The sequence below is a fragment of the Lolium rigidum genome, chromosome 3 (genome assembly GCF_022539505.1).
Source record: "Lolium rigidum isolate FL_2022 chromosome 3, APGP_CSIRO_Lrig_0.1, whole genome shotgun sequence".
In the NCBI taxonomy this organism is placed as follows: domain Eukaryota; kingdom Viridiplantae; phylum Streptophyta; class Magnoliopsida; order Poales; family Poaceae; genus Lolium; species Lolium rigidum.
The window spans coordinates 245,026,612-245,035,887 of record NC_061510.1 but is presented as its reverse complement, the minus strand read 5'-3'; positions in this window follow the sequence as shown (position 1 = coordinate 245,035,887).

The window sequence follows — 9,276 nt, the reverse complement described above, 5'->3', positions numbered from 1 at the left end:
GGACGAAATTAAGTCGTGGGGAATACCGTATTTCCAGTCGTCCACCCGGAGTTCGGCGGACATAGTTTAAATTCAAACAAAGCGTCGTCCCGCGCTACAAGTACGGCCAGTTAATCGGCAAAAGGAGCAAAAGGATCAGCCACAAATCGGCGATCGGAGGGAAATTACACGGAAACAGGCTCATCGGCAGTCCCGGCCGGCACGGCGGTGTCCGACGGACCAGTTTCCTCACACACCGTGGCCGAAGCGGCTGCGGCAGTCGACGACGAAGCAGCGGCAGTGGACGTCGAAGCAGCGGCAGTCGACGAGGTAGATGGTGAGGAAGCCGAGGTAGGAGCCGGCGGAGACGACGAAGGACCGGCCGGAGTGGCTCGGAGGATGTCGCTGCGGTGGCCCCGGTACCAATTCCTCGTCTCCTCGTCCATCGGTTCCATGTTGCCGCCGCCCATCGGGAACGCCAAGTCTGTGTTCCTCTTCTTCGCCGCCGCTGTCGTCTTCAGCAGGGCGATCCGGACGCCTTGGTTGGCGAGCATCTCCCGCCACCTGCCGTCGAACTTGTCTTTCCTCCCGTCGGCGTGCGACCTCAAGTTGGCCCAGCACTTGTCGATCGACGCCTGCATCCTGTCGGCGGGATTGCCCGTCTTTTTGAGCTCTTTGAGCTTCTTCTGGCCGAGTTCAGGGCGCCCTTCCGCCGCGCCAGCCGCCGGAGCGTTGGGGTTGTACTGCTCGGTCTTGCTCTTCGAGAGGGTCGTGCGGGTTTCCTTCCACTTCTCGCAGTTCTCGAGGCGGGCGTAGACGTTCAGGAACTTGAACTGCATGCCGGTGTCGTCTGATACGTCCCAAACGTATCTATAATTTCTTATGTTCCATGCTACTTTTATGATGATACTCACATGTTTTATACACACTTTATGTCATTATTTATGCATTTTCCGGCACTAACCTATTGACGAGATGCCGAAGAGCCAGTTGCTGTTTTCTGTTGTTTTTTGTTTCAGAAATCCTAGTAAGGAAATATTCTCGGAATTGGACGAAATCAACGCCCAGGGTCCTATTTTTCCACGAAGCTTCCAGAAGTTCGAAGAGGAAACGAAGTGGGGCCACGAGGCGGCGCCACAGTAGGGCGGCGCGGCCCAGGTGCTGGCCGCGCGGCCCTAGCGTGTGGGCCCCTCGTGACTCTCCCGACTCCGCCCTTCCGCCTACTTAAAGTCTTCGTCGCGAAACCCCCAGTACCGAGAGCCACGATACGGAAAACCTTCCAGAGACGCCGCCGCCGCCAATCCCATCTCGGGGGATTCAGGAGATCGCCTCCGGCACCCTGCCGGAGAGGGGAATCATCTCCCGGAGGTCTCTTCATCGCCATGATCGCCTCCGGATTGATGTGTGAGTAGTCCACCCCTGGACTATGGGTCCATAGCAGTAGCTAGATGGTTGTCTTCTCCTCATTGTACTATCATGTTAGATCTTGTGAGCTGCCTATCATGATCAAGATCATCTATTTGTAATGCTACATGTTGTGTTTGTTGGGATCCGATGAATATTGAATACTATGTCAAGTTGATTATCAATCTATCATATATGTTATTTATGTTCTTGCATGCTCTCCGTTGCTAGTAGAGGCTCCGGCCAAGTTGATACTTGTGACTCCAAGAGGGAGTATTTATGCTCGATAGTGGGTTCATGCCTCCATTAAATCTGGGACAGTGACAGAAAGTTCTAAGGTTGTGGATGTGCTTTTGCCACTAGGGATAAAACATCGATGCTTTGTCTAAGGATATTTGTGTTGATTACATTACGCACCATACTTAATGCAATTGTCTGTTGTTTGCAACTTAATACTGGAAGGGGTTCGGATGATAACCTGAAGGTGGACTTTTTAGGCATAGATGCATGCTAGATAGCGTTCTATGTACTTTGTCGTAATGCCCCGATTAAATCTCATAGTACTCATCATGATATATGTATGTGCATTGTTATGCCTTCTTTATTTGTCAATTGCCCAACTATAATTTGTTCACCCAACATCTGTTTATCTTATGTGAGAGACACCACTAGTGAACTGTGGACCCCGGTCCAATTCTTTACATCTGAAATACAATCTACTGCAATTGTTCTTTACTGTTCTTCGCAAACAATCATCATCTTCCACACAATACGTTTAATCCTTTATTTACGGCAAGCCGGTGAGATTGACAACCTCACTGTTACGTTGGGGCAATGTACTTTGATTGTGTTGTGCAGGTTCCACGTTGGCGCCGGAATCCCTGGTGTTGCGCCGCACTACACTCCGCCACCATCAACCTTCAACGTGCTTCTTGGCTCCTACTGGTTCGATAAACCTTGGTTTCTTTTTGAGGGAAAACTTGCTGCTGTACGCATCACACCTTCCTCTTGGGGTTCCCAACGGACGTACCCGAACAACCGCAACGGCCGTCTCTACCACCTGAGTGCCACCGAAGCTCAGGAAGCACCCAATGCCATGCCAAGTATGTCTCATGTTAACCCAAGTGCCCAATCTCTCTTAGGAACCTAACTTTTCTTAAAATCTCGGGACGAGATTTGTTTAAGGGGGAAGGGTTTGTAACATCCCAAATTTTCAAACAAAGAAGAAAAAAAATAAATTTCCATTTTTCAAATTTTGGAACCAACAAAAACTTTTATTAAACTAAGTAATATGCATAGTATTCAAGCATGTAGGTGTGATCCTTGCCATGATAGTTGCTTGAGGTTTTGGAACATGCTTCTAAACCCTAAACCTTACTCCTCTTTTCACCATCCAAGATAAAACCAAATAAAAAGAAATTAAATTAAAAAGAAAAGCTTATGGGAGCAAATAGCCATTTTTTGCAAATAATGAACTATGCCATGTTGTACCTTGTTTTGATGGTTTGAACAACCTCAACAAACCCAACCTATCACTTACCAACTAAATCCAATGTGAAACAAAAATAAAATAAAAATATACATAGAGGCATATGTGGGTATATGGCCAAATTGCAAATTTGAGTCTAAGCCCTACCCCTTTGTTTGAAATGATGAAACACAATCCTAAACTCAAATAATACATAAGAACACAACACCACACCTTTTGGTTCAAAGAAAGTCAAAGAAAAAGAAATAGAAAAATACAAATAATCACACATATGTGCTTATGGACATTTTTGTAAATCTTTAAACTAGGCCATTTTGAATTGTGTAAATGGTTTGGAAATGTTACTAAACTAATAAGAATCACTTTTGAATCAAGAAAACCCAAATCAAGTCAAAGGAAAAAATCAAATCCAAGTGACATATGATAATGGTCACTTATGCCATTTGTTACATCTTATCCTCTTTGAGCTCCTGTACTAAGAGATTTATAAACCAAACCCTCTCAACTCTTTGCACCTCATCCAAGACCTCATCAAGGTGAACAACTTTGGTGTTGACCACCTTGACTAATTCATTTTCAGTTCTTTAATATAAAGATGCAAAGTGGTGACATTGAATCAGATTCAAGATTATGCCCATTTTGAATTTTTGCAAACCAACTTCATTTTGCACAGCACCACCACAATTGTATGCCAAATAATATCTAAATCAACTCCACCAAAAATCATTGCAAAATTCGAAAATTCCTTCCATGCGGCCATTTGACCGAACACTTGGTGTGCACCTTGCTGCCAACTCCATACATGCTTTTGTCCAGTGTGTTTTTGCCCTAACCATCGACCATATGTCACCATGAGTCCTCTCATGTACCTCTTGTACGATGCCAAGCACCAGAGACAAGCTGTGGTACATGAGATCATCACATTTGAACCATGTCGTGGCATGACACCACCTCACCATGCCATTCCTCTCTCCTTTCTTTTCCATCGTGCACGACCGTGTCAGCCACCTTCCCCTCACTCTCCTGGACTTGCGGGTACATTGACGTGGGCATTACCCTTCGGGTAACCAGTATTTCCCTATCTGGTATTGACAAATTGGAGGCCCATGAAGATACCTGAAGGCGAGATGGGCCACTAGGTCGGCGCACTAGAAGATTCCTTGACGGGCAAGACAAGGAAGCGAACAAACAAGGAAAGATTGGATCTAAACTACTGTAAACCTAGTCGTACTCGGTGAGACCTCTTGAGACCCGGCCTCCTATATAAAGGCCGGGAGAGGGGCTGCCGAGGGACAGAATCGATCTTAGCAATCTTAGCCAGAAAAAGCTTAGAGCTAGGTCATCATAGCAATAGCCATCTCGACGAGATCTCAGCCGAACTATTCGGCACCCCATTGTAACCCATTATCATTATAATCAAGAACAGACAGGCATGACGTAAGGGTTTTACCTCATCGAGGGCCCCGAACCTGGGTAAATCGCTCTCCCCGCTTGTCTGTGAACCGATGTCTCGTGTCAGCTTGCAGGATTCCGTCAACCCAAAGCCCCTATCGGAGGGCATTGGCGAGGAGTACCCTCGACAATTGGCGCCGTCTGTGGGAAACCTGTCGGCACAAGGCAGGTCATCGGCAGCACCAGTTACGTCCGCGGCGTTCTTACTCGAGTCACCGACGCCAGCAAAGTCAAGAGACCCGATCCGCTGCGGATCCTTCGAATTTGTGCCGCACCGCGAAGAGCTTCACCCGAACTTTATGGCAACGTCTCGCAACACGGAAGCCGTTTTCGGTGGCGTCCACTTCGTCATCGACTCCGGTGGTTTTCTCCGCCTCCCCGGGGCCGGCGCGTCCCACTCAAAGGCTGAGCCTCAGGAAGGTGTCCCTTCGGCAGCAACCCTAAAGGCTTCGCCCAGAAGCATACGAGAGAGCAACCGGGAAAATCTCGACGCCGCGGCTGGAAAAAGAAAGAGACGAAGGAGTTCGCACCGTGAAGAGGAAGGCCAAACAGCAGCCCACTCTCGATGCTATGACATGTCATCAATCAGAGGACGCACCCATTCTCCACACCTCTCAGCTACAGAGCAGCTTGAATCACCGTGTTATCTCCACTCTTATTTCGATCCTAAGGATGGTCGGGAGAAGTCCAGCCATCTGTTAAGGAACTGCCAACACTTCCTTGAGATTCGGCAGTTCTGCGACGATCTTAGAACTGAAGCCACATCAAGAGTTCGCATAATGGAAGAGAAGGCGAGGTCCTATGGTCATCAGCCAGAGCCATATGTACCAGAACCATACGAGCCAATGGAAAAAAACGAAAATGAACCAGTCGAGGCATTCCCAGCACTGCGTGGACAGATCAACATGATCCACAAAACCAGCTTTTCGAAAAGAGAAATCAAAAAATTCTCCCGAGAAGTAAAATACGCGGAAGTTGCCATGGTTGATACGCCGGATTTTATCGATTGGTCGGATCGGAGCATCACCTTCAGCAGGGCGGATCACCCGAAGGCCGTCCCAAGGCCCGGTCACGCGGCCCTCGTTCCGGAAGCACGGATTGGAGGATACAATATGGGCAAAGTATTTATGGACGGTGGAAGCGGCTTGAACCCGTTATTCGCCAGGCACAATGAGGGCAATGGGTTTAACAGTCGACATGCTAAAAGAATCCGACACGGGGTTCCACGGCATTATACCGACTCGACCCGCCTACTCGCTGGGTAAAACATCATTGGACGTAGTCTTCGGCACGCCCAGTAATTTCAGGAAAGAAAGGATTGAGTTCGAGGTAGTCGACTGGGAATCTCAGTACCACGCCATCCTCGGCAGACCTGCGTTTGCCAAATTCATGGCCGTGCCTCATTATGCATACCTGAAGCTAAAGATGCCAGGCAACAACAGGACCCCAATAACCGTTCACGGCAGCTTCGCTCAGTCAGACAACTGCGACAGGGAATTTCAGAAGATCGCCTCGAAATTTGGAGCCAAGGAAGAACTCAACGCGATCGACGCCATTACAGATCACACACAGCCACCAACCGACAATCGAAACACAAGATCCGATGAGTTCGATACTGCAAAGGAAACCAAGAAACTGCAGGTGCACCCTACCGATCCGAAGAAAACGGTCAACACCTCGGCTGACCTAGATGTCGCATAGGAAAGCGCGCTCATCGAGTTCCTCCGTGAGCGCTGGGAGATATTTGCATGGGAACCATCCGACATGCCAGGTATCCCCAGGGAACTCGCTGAGCACGCCCTAAATGTTGACCCGACAGCCAAGCCAGTACAGCAGTCGATGCGACGATTCTCTGAACCCAAAAGAAGAGCAATCGGCGAAGAAGTTAATCGGCTCCGCAAGGCGGGATTCATCCGAGAGCTTAAGGAATCTGAATGGGTGGCTAATCCAGTCATGGTGCCGAAAAAGGACACAACCGCCCTTCGCATGTGCATCGATTACACTAGCCTTAACAAACACTGCCCGAAAGATCATTTCCCATTGCCTCGAATAGATCAGATAGTCGATTCTACAGCCGGCTGCGATCGTCTCTCTTTCCTCGATGCGTACTCCGGGTACAACCAGATCAAACTGAAGAAGGAGGACCAGGAGCTAACCGCGTTCATCACTCCACACGGCGTTTTCTGTTACAACGTCATGACCTTCGGGTTAAAAATGCAGGAGCTACTTATCAACGCTGCATGCAAGCCTGCATCGCGGAGCAGATTGGAAGAAACATTGAAGTCTACATCGACGATATCGTGGTGAAAACAAAGCACGCAGCCACACTCATCGATGACTTGCGAGAGACCTTTGACAATCTGGACAGGTACAAAATTAAGCTAAATCCCAAGAAGTGTTTCTTTGGAGTGCCAGGAGGGCAAGTACTCGGGTACTTCATATCAGCCAGAGGAATCGAGGCCAATCCCTTGAAGATCAAAGCTATTCTCGACATGGAGCCGCCAAAGAACCTGCACCAAGTGCAGCAGCTGGCAGGCCGATTGGCAGCGCTTAGCAGGTTCATCGCGAAGCTAGGAGAGAAAGCTTTGCCCTTCTACAACTTGATGAAAAAGTCAGAAAAGTTCGAGTGGACAAAGGAAGCACAAAACTCCTTTGACAACTTGAAGAAAATCCTATCGACCTCCCCGGTGCTCGTGACTCCGCGCGAAAAGGAGACACTGCTGATGTACATAGCCGCTACAGCTCAAGTCTTCAGTAGCGTTTTGGTTGTCGAGCGAGAAGAAGCGAGGGAGAGTTCATGGTGTGCGAGAGGCCTGTTTACTACCTCGGTGAAGTACTTACCCCCGCAAGACAGAGGTATCCTCATCACCGGAAGTTGGCATATGCGGTATGGAGGTCGGCTCGCAAGCTGAGGCACTACTTCACGGAGCACCCGATCAAAGTTGTGAGCGAAGCACCCCTGAAGAGCATAATGACCAATCCAGAAGCCACAGGTCGAGTGTCTCAATGGGCCATCGAGTTAGCGCCACACGGCATAACTTACGTCAACCGAACGGCGGTAAATTCCCAAATCCTCCCAGACTTTGTGGCAGATTGGATCCAATCACAGACACCAGCAACACCCGACATGTCGGGGTCATGGGTCAAAGCGAAGTACAGGAGCAGGGGCAGGAGTGATGCTGATATCACCACAGGGAGATAAAATGAAGTATATACTACGTATGAATTTCTCCCTACCGACAAACAACGAAGCGGAATACGAAGCACTGCTGCACGGAATGAAAATGGCGAAGGCGTGTGGCGCTACGCGCCTAGAAACTACGGAGATTCGAACTTGGTGGTTCAGCAGTCAATGAACTTGTGAAAATGGCGAAGGCGTGTGGCGCTACGCGCCTAGAAATCGGCAGCTGTATCAGAACATGGAGGCTAAATTCGAAGGATGCGAGCTTAAGCACATCGGCAGAGCCAGTAACGAGGAAGCCGACACTTTGGCGAACATCGGGTCCACATGCTCCCCCATTCCAGATGGAGTTTTTTACGAAGTGATCGCTCAAAGATCAATTAAAGAAAAACCGTCTGCCAAACCTTCGGCTGAAGAATCTCCAGTCCTTTCTTCCGAACAAGTCCTCCTCCTCGAGCCTCTATGGACCAAACCATTTTTAGCGTACCTGTCGAAACAAGAGCTGCCAGAAGACTCTGTGGAAGCTAAGCGAGTCGTTAGACGATCAAAGGCCTTCACAGTGATAAATGGTGAGCTTTACAAGCGCAGCATCTCAGGGATCTTCCAAAGGTGCATCGCCATTGACGACGGAAAAGCACTGTTGCGCGAAATACATGAAGGAACATGCGGGCATCATGCAGGAAGCAGAGCCCTTGTGGCGAAAGCCTTTAGGGCAGGATTTTACTGGCCAACGGCAGCATCGGATGCCAGGGATCTAGTCATGAAGTGCGATGCGTGCCTGTTATCACCAGAATTTGACCGGATCAGAGGTGGGCCGCGATTGGAGATGGGCTTGAAGAATATACATGGAAGAAATACATGAATCGGCCTTGTATACAAAGTTTGGGCTAGTTTGCCCGTGTATACGTAACATAGTAGGATACGTGTCGGTTAGATAGAGTTTGGGCTCGTGCCCGGTTGGGATTATTCCCACGTTAGAAAGTCTACGGACTATAAATATGTATCTAGGGTTTATGAAATAAACAACAATCACGTTCACCACAAACCAATCTAGGCGCATCGCCAACTCCCTTGTCTCGAGGGTTTCTTCCGGGTAAGCATCATGCTGCCTAGATCGCATCTCGCGATCTAGGCAGTACACGTTTATTCGTCGTTCATGCGTTGCTCGTGCTGAAGCCTTTTTGATGGCGAGCAACGTAGTTATCATAGATGTGTTAGGGTTTGCATTGTTCATCGTATCATATGCTATCGTCGTGCAGCCCTTAGACATCTAGCCGTCCTTACACCTATCTTAGGTGTAAGGGCGGCACCCCGCTTGATCATTATTCAGTAGATCCGATCCGTTATGATTGCTCCTTGTCCTTCAATGATTAGTTTAATATCTGCATAGTTAGGCCTTACAAACGGGTTGAAGGATCCAGTGGCGCGTAGGGTGTAGTTTGCTAGCCCTAGACAGGATGTTCCGGGGATCAACTTCGTGTTGGTTTTTAGGCCTTGTCTAGGGTCGGCTTACGATCACCGTGCGTGGCCGCCAGGCTCAATCACGAGTAGGATGTTCCGATTATGCGGTGAAAACCCTAAATCGTAGTAGGTCGTTTTAGCTTTACTAGTACAAATGCCCGTGCGTTGCCACGGGTATTCAAATTTTATTTCTCAATACACATATAATTCATAACTCATATAATTCATAACTCACTATGAAAATTCAAAACAAATCAGGGATATCATAATGTATCACAACCTGATAACACTGAATGCAATAACAAGACAA